This window comes from Helianthus annuus, chromosome 11 (assembly GCF_002127325.2).
Source record: "Helianthus annuus cultivar XRQ/B chromosome 11, HanXRQr2.0-SUNRISE, whole genome shotgun sequence".
Classification (NCBI taxonomy): domain Eukaryota; kingdom Viridiplantae; phylum Streptophyta; class Magnoliopsida; order Asterales; family Asteraceae; genus Helianthus; species Helianthus annuus.
Genome location: NC_035443.2, coordinates 71,637,859 through 71,649,165, shown reverse-complemented (window position 1 = coordinate 71,649,165; position 11,307 = coordinate 71,637,859).

Genomic DNA, 11,307 nt, shown 5'->3' with positions numbered 1-11,307 from the left:
GTAACTTATATACTACTATCAATGGACCGTAAACAAACCAAGGCCCACTCGAGACCTCCCAACCCATTAGAAGTTCGACCCAAATAACATAGTTAAACTAAACAAAAACAACCCTGTACTTTCATACTTCTCTATGTATAAACCTTAAGGTTCCAACAATCTCCCCCTAGGTTTATGCATAGAGTGACTTGAAACATCAGTCTTCACGAGTACCACCCAAACGATCTTTAAGCCCACCAAAACCTTTCGTACGGATATGAATAACTGAAGCAACAGCTGCAGTCCATCCTTTAGCAATCTCTTCATACTTTTCAGTAGCTCTAATTTGATTCTGAGCTAACACCTGCAGATCTTCATAAGCAACATTCAACAAATCAACTTGATCCACCAAGCGGAAATTCACATCGTCATCACAAACGATCACCGCCTGCCCTAGTCGTTCATCATATGCCCAGAAATGTAACGTCTTCAAGGCACCTTTTGGAATCTTTCTCACTGAAGGAATCACCTTCTCTTTGTCAGTAGCAGGCCAGTGAACCGCTTTCATTCGCTTGTTAGTATATGGATCTCGAACACCTTTAAGTGGTTTTACAAGAGATTCAGCAGTATGCATAGAAGGAAACCCACGAAGAACCTCCCTCTTCAACCTCTCGCAAAATAAATGACCACGACCACCCGGCTTGTCGTCCATATAAGGTGCGTTAGCTAAGTTTGTCAGATCAATCTTGGTAAACGTCTGAAATTGAGCTAGAGCCTTATACCATTCAACAGGACCAACTTTTCTCTTAATCCACCACCTTTTGCGATCATGATCAAATCCCCAGCTAACAATGCCAGATCTGTTTCCAACTTTGTCATAAAGAGTTTCACCAACATCCATCAAATGATGTGTTGCCTGAGCATCATCATCATCAGGATTAAGATTCTTGTTCTTCAGTATCACAAACTCCCTTTTCTTCTTAATCCTTTCAGCCTTTTCCTTCTCTACAACAGGATCAATCACTTTTTCAAAGTAGTTCTCCATTGCAGCACTTTGCTCAGCATCATCTTTATTAAAGGCCTCTCTTCTTTTCTGTATATCTGTTGGATCAAAAAATTCGTTACCAAACTTCCTTTCCAACTTTCCACGCAAGTCATAAACCATGTTGAACAATAAACTAACATCTCCTTGAAGCTGTTCAATTTGTCGATTCTTTTGAAGTAAAGTATCTTCAAGTTGGAGTATCTTCGCATCTTTATGAATTGAATCTTGCTCAACTACCATCAACCGCCTCTTCATCTCTCTCATACTAATGAATTCATCATCATCACTTGAATCATCAAGAGGCATTCTAAACGGTTCTTCAGGTCTCTTACCACTTGAACTGCTAGGCATATCAAGATCAACTCTAGAAGGACCAGCAGAATCGGAAACATTAGGTGGCATAGTATCAACGTCAACATTTGAAACCTGGACATCTGCAGTAGCAGTTTTCAAAACATCCCTCTCAGAATCAGTGTCGGACTTAAAGAAATCTTCAATTGTGGTGGTGGTATCAGTGAGATTTTTCTCAATATCGAAGTCATACAAACCATCTTCATCTTCTATAGCACTCTCAGGTTGATCTTTGCTTTGCTCAACATACATACCGAGTCGAGGATCCCTTCTCTTTCGCTTCAACGGTAAAGAATCAGGATCTCTTGGGTTTTCAACAGGCTCTTCATTTGATACTGTAAGATCGGAAGGAGGATTTCCTATCTTATCAGTCACTGATTTTAATAACAAGGCCAGATTTTCAGCAGTAATCACTGGAGGAACAGTAGAAACAGCAGCTTCAGCTTCACTCTCAGGAGGAAGTTCTTCATCGTCTCCCGAATCACACATAATGTCTATGCCTTCATCGTCAGAGTTAATTGTCAAGATCTCTGTCTCAGGCTCATCAGCACCAGCACCTCTCTGAATATCATGTTCTTCAGCGACAATAGCATTTGCAGGCACAACATTCTCTTGAACAGGTTGCACTATCATAGGATCAGCAGCAACATCTTCAGTCTCTGAAAATTGACCAAACTTCTCCAACGGAATTAATCCTTCAAACTTCTTTTCAGTACCCTTCTTTGAAGTGAGAGCACCAAAACAAGCAGGACCCATAGGCTTCAACTCCAATGTATTTCCAGATTTCTCCAACTCTGGATAACGCGCATTAAAAATCATTTGTAAAAACCTTGGATACATGAGAAATTTGTCTTTCCTGACTCCTAGCACATTCCTTTTCATAGCTTCCAAAACATACTTCGAATAGTTGAACGGTTCATTAGTTATCACACAGACTAGAGCAGTAGCCTGTGTACTGTTCAACTGATCTGTTCCCCCTCTGTTCTCGGATATACACAAGAGAAACATGTGCAGCAGAAGTCGCCAATAAGGATGCACAAATTTCTTAATCAGAGGTGGATATTTTCCTTCATAACTTAGTCTAGGCAAAATTGCTTCAACTGTGCCAGCTGGAACTTCTATCGAATCTGATTCTTGATCATTGAACTGCAACACTTCTCCGATCATCTGCTCTGACACAGTAACAGTCTTCTTTAGAACTTCAGAGATAATGACCCCCTTTCCTTCAACAACCTCAATCTTCGCATTCTTCCAGTACTCTTGAATAAGACTTTCATAGATTACTGGATTGTCTCGTAATGCGTGAACTATACGGCAGCTGTTGAGACCTTTCATCAATGAGGTATACAATCTTCTATGCTTCTCTGGAGGAGGTGCTAAATATCCAGCCTGATTGTGTGTTGTAATGAACTTCAAATCCATGGTCTGCACAAAACAGAAGTGCATTACAAACCTTTACACAAATATTTTCACAAAAATTTAGATTTCAAAATCAACATATTTGACTTCATCAACTCAGAATTTTCTAATCTTGACTCGAGACCAGTTACTGTTAACTCGAAACCATGAGTCGAGACCATAAGTTCTCGAGTCGCAATCAGAAATCACAACTGAGATCTTGAGTCGAGACCTTGAGTCAAGACCTAGAGATCTCGAGTCACAACCATGAGGTTGCGACTCGCAATCACTGGTCTCGAGTCCTGATAACATCTGAGTCGAGACTTCCATAAACAACTTAATCCTTTCACTGTTTGGATCAAAATCCTAAAACATCCTCTGATCCAATTGAAGACCAAAATATGTAAAATTAGGGTTCTTGGCCATCTTCAAAACATCATCCAATCATCATCAATCCTTCAAATAATCTGCAAAACTTCAAGTGCAAACATCATCATACCTTGAATCAACAGTTAATCGAGACCGGAAACACCAAGAATAATGACTCGAAATTGGAGATTTAAGTCGGAATTTAATCGGAAATACGAAGAACAAGACTTTCGCCGGAATTTTGAGAGAGAATTTCTTGAAGGTCTCGAGTGAGAAATGAGGTCTCGACTCGAGACCCTGAACTTATACCTAAACCCAACCAAGTGGGCTTGGGCCGGACACTGTTTGGGCTTATAATAGTTGGATTTTCTTTGAAAGATTTTTATAATAATTCAGATTTAATCAAATCCATTAAGCAAGCAATTAACGATTAAAAACCCATTAAACTTTCCGAGCATGATTTGCAAAAACCTAAAAAAAACAAAAAATAAATAATAATAAAAATTATTATTTACAAAATAAAATAGGAAAATAACGAAGATTACTCAGGGATCAAATCACGGGGTTTCGGGCTTGACTTCACTTATCAACACTGGTCTACTACCGAATGATCTAGACGATTGCCAGTATATTTTTCCACCTAAACTCATCTTCCCAAACCTGTTCCATACAACTGCCTGTAACATATTTTATCATGTTTTGATTTCTTAACACTGAACACCCAGACAAATACTAATCAAATCCCGGAAATATAAACAGCACACTCTATCATGTGCGTAGGTTCCCTACCACATATTTCACAAGTCCAATCCAGATCTCTGAAAGCTTAACCGGGAATAGATTGAGAAGAGAACAGAATAGATCTTTTGCAGAGATGATATAATATACAGATCAAATGAGTTTTTCTCAATTTGATATAGGTTTCTTGGGGTTTCTTTTGGGCACTAGAGGGCCTCTTTCGGGTGTATTAGATCTACAGCGCGACAACATACAGCTAGGTCAGCATATATCTGGATGCAGCAGAAGCTGTCGTTGCCTAGCACCTCCAGGTCAGCATGTATCTGGATGCAGCAGAGGAGGTACACGACTTTTTCAGAAAAGATTTCAGAGACAGACCAAAATTGTGTGTATCGGGACAACATACAGACATTCAAATAGAAATGAGCTAATTCCAAGTGACTTTCTTTCCTGGGGTCATGTTCTAATTAAATTCTTAGACAAAACAGCCAATGTTTCCAGTCTTAAGAATAGAGCCTACCAACACATCAATACTAGAGTCAAACTATTTCGATACTGGTTTTACATGAGTCAGCCCTTGACCATAATGTGAAAATTCATTTCATTTCCCAGTCATGCAACGCCTCTTTTTGTGTTTTTCTAATTTTTTTAATGTTTTTGTATTTTTCAAAAATTTTTTATTGTTTTTGTATTTTTCTCCCCCTAAATTTGTGCATAAATAAAAACTACCTAAGAATAGAAAACTTTATGAACAAATTTACTTACGAAACACAAACATGCTCAGTCAGTGAAACGGATCATTTTCAGAAAATCCACAAGCACTTTGAATTTCGCACTGCTGACAGGTTTGGTGAACAAATCGGCAGCATTTGCATCTGTGTCGATTTGTTCAAGGGTAATAAGACCTCTGTCGAAGCAGTCTCGAATGAAATGAACTTTTATGTCAATGTGCTTGGTTTTGGAATGAAAAACAGGATTTCGAACAATTTGAATTGCAGCATCATTATCGCAGTAAATAGTAGTGTTAAGATAAGTCAAACCATAGTCCTGCAATTGATGTTGCATCTACACCACTTGAGAGCAAGATGCAGAAGCAGCAACGTACTCAGCTTCAGCTGTAGATATCGCCACTGTTTGTTGTTTCTTGCATTACCAAGAAATGAGCTTGTCGCCCAAAAATTGACATCCCGCAGATATAGATTTCCTGTCACTGTCAGTACCTCCAAAGTTGCTGTCAAAGAATGCAAACAAGTCAAAATTGGAATCCCTCGGATACCACAGACCAAACCGGGGTCAGCCTTTAAGGTACCGAAAGATTCTTTTAACAGCAATAAGATGAGAAGTTTTAGGATTAGCCTGATATCGTGCACAGTTGCAGACAGCAAACATGATATCCGGACGGCTAGCTGTCAGATACATCAATGACCCGATCATAGACCTATACTGACGTTGATCCACAGAAGATCCTTCTTCATCTTCAGTCAATAATGGTCTCTCTGCCATTGGTGTTTCAGCAGGCTTTGCGTCCGTAAACTTGAATTTTGCTAGCACGTCATCCACATACTTCCCTTGATGGATAAGAATCCCTTGAGAATTCTGCTTGACTTGTAGACCCAGAAATAATGTCATTTCCCCAAGAGCACTCATTTCAAATTTCTTCTTCATAACTCTCTCAAACTCCTTGCAAAGATCCTCACTTGTAGACCCGAAAATAATATCATCAACATAAATCTGAACTAAGATTTGATCCTTGCCCACTTTCTTGATAAACAGAGTCTGGTCTATCGTGCCACGTGTGTACCCATGAGCCAACAGATGTTCAGTTAATGTGGCATACCAAGCCCGTGGTGCCTGGTGTAATCCATACAATGCCTTGTCTAGCTTGTAGGCATATTCTGGATGGTCTGGATGCACGAAACCTGGTGGCTGCTCAACGAAGATTTCTTCCTTCACATCTCCATATAGAAACGCTGTCTTGACGTCCATCTGATATACAGTGAACTCCATATTTGATGCGTAAGCTAAGAAAATCCGGATGGCTTCAAGTCGGGCAACCGGAGCATATACTTCATCATAATCCAGACCTTCAATTTGTCGAAATCCCTAAACCACCCGTCTTGCTTTATTTCGAACAATAACCCCTGCGGAATCTTGCTTGTTTCGAAACACCCATCTAGTTCCAAGTTTACGCTTTCCGTTTGGCAACTTGACAAGTTTCCATACTCCAAGCTTCTCAAACTGGTTTAGCTCTTCGTGCATGGCATCTACCCAGCCTGGTTCCTGCAAAGCTATATCAACAGTTTTAGGTTCGATTTGAGAAATGTAGCAAGAATATAAGCAAGTATTGATGGTTCCTGATTGGCTCCTGGTCAAAATTCCTGCATTTACAGGACCAATCACATTCTCTATGGGGTGATTTCGTTGAACACTTGTAGGTATTGCCAGGTCAGGTACGGTCTCGTCTTCAGTGGTGGTGTTGCTAGTCTCCCCCTCATTAGGTGTTGCAGTACTATGAACAAACGGAGTGGTAACAATGCAATCTTCAGGTATGGGTTCAGGAAATAGTGCAGATCCGGAATCATTAGATGCAGAACCACTAGTTGAAGCACCTTCAGGGGATTGATGGGACGTTTGTTGACACGTAGGATGCTGCGAAAACACCATTCCCGGCGGATCAATGGTATGGTGTCTGATGCTTCCTTCTGTCTGTTCTTCTTCTTCAGTGTCCTCAAAAGACAACAGTTGTTTTGGAGTAGACACACCTGCATCTGAAAAATCACTTGACGAAATGTTAAATGATTTAAACAATTCAGAATAGTCATATAACCAATCTGGTCCGACTCTAGCATCCGTAGCGTTCTCTTCAAGCCACTCAATGTTGCATGACTCGACGACCTTTTTAGTTACTTTGTTGTATACCCTATAGGCAGAGCCTTTAGCATATCCAACAAAGAAACATTCGTCCCCTTTGACTTCAAACTTTCCATTAGAGTCCATGAGTAATAATACACATGGACAACCAAAGATACGAAAGTGTGAAACCGAAGGTTTACGTCCTTCCAGAATCTCATAAGGAGTTTTCATATGACGTTTATTTACTAAAGCATGATTCTGGATGTAACAAGCCGTGCTAACAGCTTCGGCCCAAAAGAAACTAGGAAGCTTCGAGTCAGCCAGCATAGTTCGTGCAGCCTCAATGAGAGTACGATTCCTTCTTTCAGCTACGCCATTTTGCTGAGGGGTTCGTGGTGCACTGTACTGACGATCAATTCCCTTTTCTGTGCAGAATGTGTCCAAAGTAGCGTTCTTGAATTCTGTCCCATTATCAGATCGAATAACCTTCACCTTAGCACTCTCTTGATTTTCAGCCAGAGTGATGAATTGTTTCACCAAGACTGCAGTTTCATTTTTATGACTGAGAAAATATACCCAGGTGTAGCGAGAATAATCATCGACGATTACAAGACAATAAGCTTTCTTGCCAATACTCAGCACATTCACTGGACCAAAAAGATCCATGTGAAGTAATTCAAGCACGGCCTTCGTCGAGGGTACTGGTTTAGCCTTGTGAGGTTTTCGATGAGCTTTTCCTTTTGCACAAGCAACACACTTTTCAACCAACATGAAATCTTTTATTGGAAGATCATGTACTAGTTGACCTTTAGCCAGACGGTTCAAGTTCTTCATATTCACATGCCCAAGGCGACGATGCCACAGTAGACCATCATGTTCTGAAATCTTTGAGAATAGGCAAGTGATCTCTTCACACGGTTTCTTGTTCATATCAATTACATAGGCGTTTCCTTTTCTCTCTGCTGTCATTAAGAACCAGTCTTCTGGAATGACAATCCCAGGTTTAAGAACATGACACCCTTTCTTTGTAAAATGAACTGAATTCCCTCGATCACAAATCTGAGAAATGCTCAACAGATTGTGTTTCAGTTCTGGAACATAATTAACATTTTCGAAGCTTAAGACGCCGTTGCGAACTGTTCCTTTCAACGTGATTCTGCCTGATTCTCCTCCCGCAAATGAGACATATCCACCATTAAATTCTTTGACATTTACCAATTGGGATAAGTCTCCTTTCATGTGCCTGGAACAGCCACTATCCATGTACCAGAGGGATTAGTTAGATTTAGGAACCCAGCCCATAGTGGATATGGGTTTTCCTTGTGCATCAATATAAGTAGCTCTCTGCCACACTAAATTGTCTTTATTCAAAAACTTCGAAGAATTTCTAATGGCAGAATTTTGATAACATGAATGCGATGGATTGGATTGCATGACCTTAGCTTTAGGTTTCCAATGCTTGCCTGACCAATTAGAATTGTAATTACCAAAAGCATAATGTTGATGTCTTTGAAAATTATTTTGTTGATTCTGATTTTTGCGTTTGGCTGCATTCCAATCCTGATCAGAAGGTTTAGTCTTGCGATAGTTGTTTTTCATTGTCTTAGACTTTTCAGTCGTCATTGACTCTGAACAACGATATCTGTTAGACATGACCTTCTGATTTTGCAATGACTTTCTCTTGTACGGTGCTCTTGGGAGTTGAACACAATTTCTGGCAATGTGACCAGCGATGCCACAGTTAAAACATGTTTGACGCTTCAATTTGTGAGTATTTTGAACGTTTTTGCACGATTTGTTTGATTTTGAATGATTTGACGTTTTGGTTTTCTGAACATGTTTTGCTTGTGGTTGTTCTGAGCATTTTGGTGATTTTTCTTCTGATGACTTCTCACTTATATCAGTTCCCTTTTCTTCGTTACTTAATTTCAGTTCAGTATTTGAACATGGAGAAGTTTCATCAATATGCATTTTCTCAATGCATTCATCATGTGAAACTAATTCAGGTTCATTATCTGAACGTGTAGAAGTCTCATCAATATGCATTTCCTCAACGCATTTATCATGTGAAACTGATTCAGGTTCAATTTCAACTACAGTTTCCAATGGGGTCCCACTAGATTCAACATTAGGGACTCCCACTGAGACAGATTCAGAAGAAGAATCAGGATACTCTTGATTTTCTTGAGAAGTCGTTTCAGTGGTTTCACTGAATGCGTCCTGAGGGACCTCACCTGTAACACTTTCATGAACTGAAACATTAGAATCACACACATTAGCTGAAAAACAATCATCACCACACTTATTGTTCAAATTTTCAACACAAACATCATCAGTTTTGCCCAAAACAACAGGCTCACAAGACGAAACAAAAGCAGAAAACGACGCAAATAAAGAACGACTAAAAGCAATGTCAGATTCAGTTGGTTCAGAATAAGGTTCAAAATAAGGTTCAGAAATATTTGAAATAATTTCTTGTTCACTCCCATGATCATCTCCACACTTTACTTCAGAAATATCATCTGCACATGAAGACGAAACATTAGGATCAATTGAGCCTTTGGAAACAAAGTTTAATGGAGTAGACTTCTGTTTCTCAACTTGTCTGTCATGAGAAGACGACTTGTTGTTCTTGGAACCATAAGTCATATTACTCTCATTCATCATCTCCTCCTCAGTCATTGGCAGATAAGTGTAATTATCATTATATGGAGGAGGAGTCTGATTATAACCCAAACCACGCCCTTTCTTTTCTTTGTACCCAAGTTGTTGATCCCACAGGTTTTTAACTAATTTGCTGGAAGAATCAAATTTCTTGATATTAAGTTCATTAATTTGATATATGTCACTAATATCTTCCAGTTCCTTAGTCACAGCGCACAATTTTTCCTGAACGTATAAGAGTTGAGATGATTTTACACTGACATCATCCTTAAGTTTGATAATATCTTTTCGCTGAGCCTCAATCTTTTCTTTATAAAGTTTTTCGTTTTTAGATAAGGTAAAATTTTTATTTTTTATATCTTGATAATCTTGAATGAGCTCAGCGTTGTGTATTCTATAAGCTTCAACCCTTTCCCTACATTCAGGAGTACAGAAAACGGAAAGTACCTCTTCCTTGGTGAGACCTTTAACAGGAGCTGAAAGGATTTGAGTCATAAAAGCAAAGTTTTCAGCTGTAGTCTCTTCTTCGGGCTTGGAGTTTTGATCACTTGTGGTCATGAACGCAATGTTATTTGAAGTAGCTTGATTTTCTGGAGCTAAAATGTTCAGACGATCAATTTCAGAAGTCCAATCAAAGTTGATGTTGGGCCGAACCACCAGGGCTTATGCTAATCCTTGCGGTTGAGGGCTTCCAGTAGCAGCAGCATCTGTTATGCTAGCAGTGGTCACAAGAGCTCTTTCTCGATTAGGTGTTACGGGCTGTGCATGAGTTTGTTCTCTATTCATCAGTGGTTTTGTGCAATTTCGAGCATAATGCCCTTCCTTATGACAGTTGTAACAGCGTAAGTTAAAAGGCACCTTAGCAGCTCCATTCCAGGCAGTGCCCCACCTGTTTTTACCTGTTCTTTTCACAAACTTTTGAGCCCTAAAGGCAGCCATTGCCATCTGCCAGGTTATGTCCATTTCTTCAACATCATCAGGATGGATCTGTGATAGGTCATCGGGACACCATTTTGGAGGATCAAGTTTTCCTGCCACGAAGGCATTCAAACAGTTTATAACAGAGGCTGCGATATCCAAATTTTCTTTTGACTGTTGTGTAAAGAACGCTATCATCTCATTTTTCGCAGTGGAAGCAGGAGCTGCAGAAGAAGTATTCACAGCAGAAGCAGAAGCAGCAGTGGAAGATGATGGGGCCGCTCGTCCAGGAGACCCAGAGTAATACACGTTTGCAGAAGTAGGAGCAGCTTTAGCAGATGCAACATTGCTAAACATTTGAAATCCTCCTTGAGATAAAAGGGCTGTGTTGTCATTGGTTGACGAGGTTGGAGCAATAGTGAATCCTGCGGCTAGCAAGCTGTTTTTATGATTGGTTTCTCGTTGTTTATCATCCAGTTCACATGCTTTGATATGGGAAATCATTTCCGACAAGCTGCACCTAGCAAGATCCTTTGTTTTCTTGATCATTGCAACATGATGATCCCAACTCTTTGGCAATGCATTCAGAAGCTGTCTGTTGGAAGATGCATTTGATATATGAATCTCTTCCATCTGCATTTGGGTTACTAACTTCACGAACCGCTGAATTTGATTGTCAACAGTTTCACCATAAATATGGTTGAAATTGTTGAAATTTTGTCGCAGCAAATTTCTTCGACTCTCCTTCATGTCTTCATTCCCTTCATAGACGTCGATCAATGATTCCCACAGTTCCTTGGCAGATTTGCAAGCACGAAAACCAATAGCTATATCTGGTCCCAATCCCATGGTCAGATAGGAAATGCTCTGTCATCTTCTTCGACTATACTGAAGTCCTCTTCAGTATATTCACTCTTAGCTTTCTTAACTTTTAAACCCGGTTCAGTAGGACTGTCTGTCATTATCTCTCTTGGACCTCTCATGATGCTTCT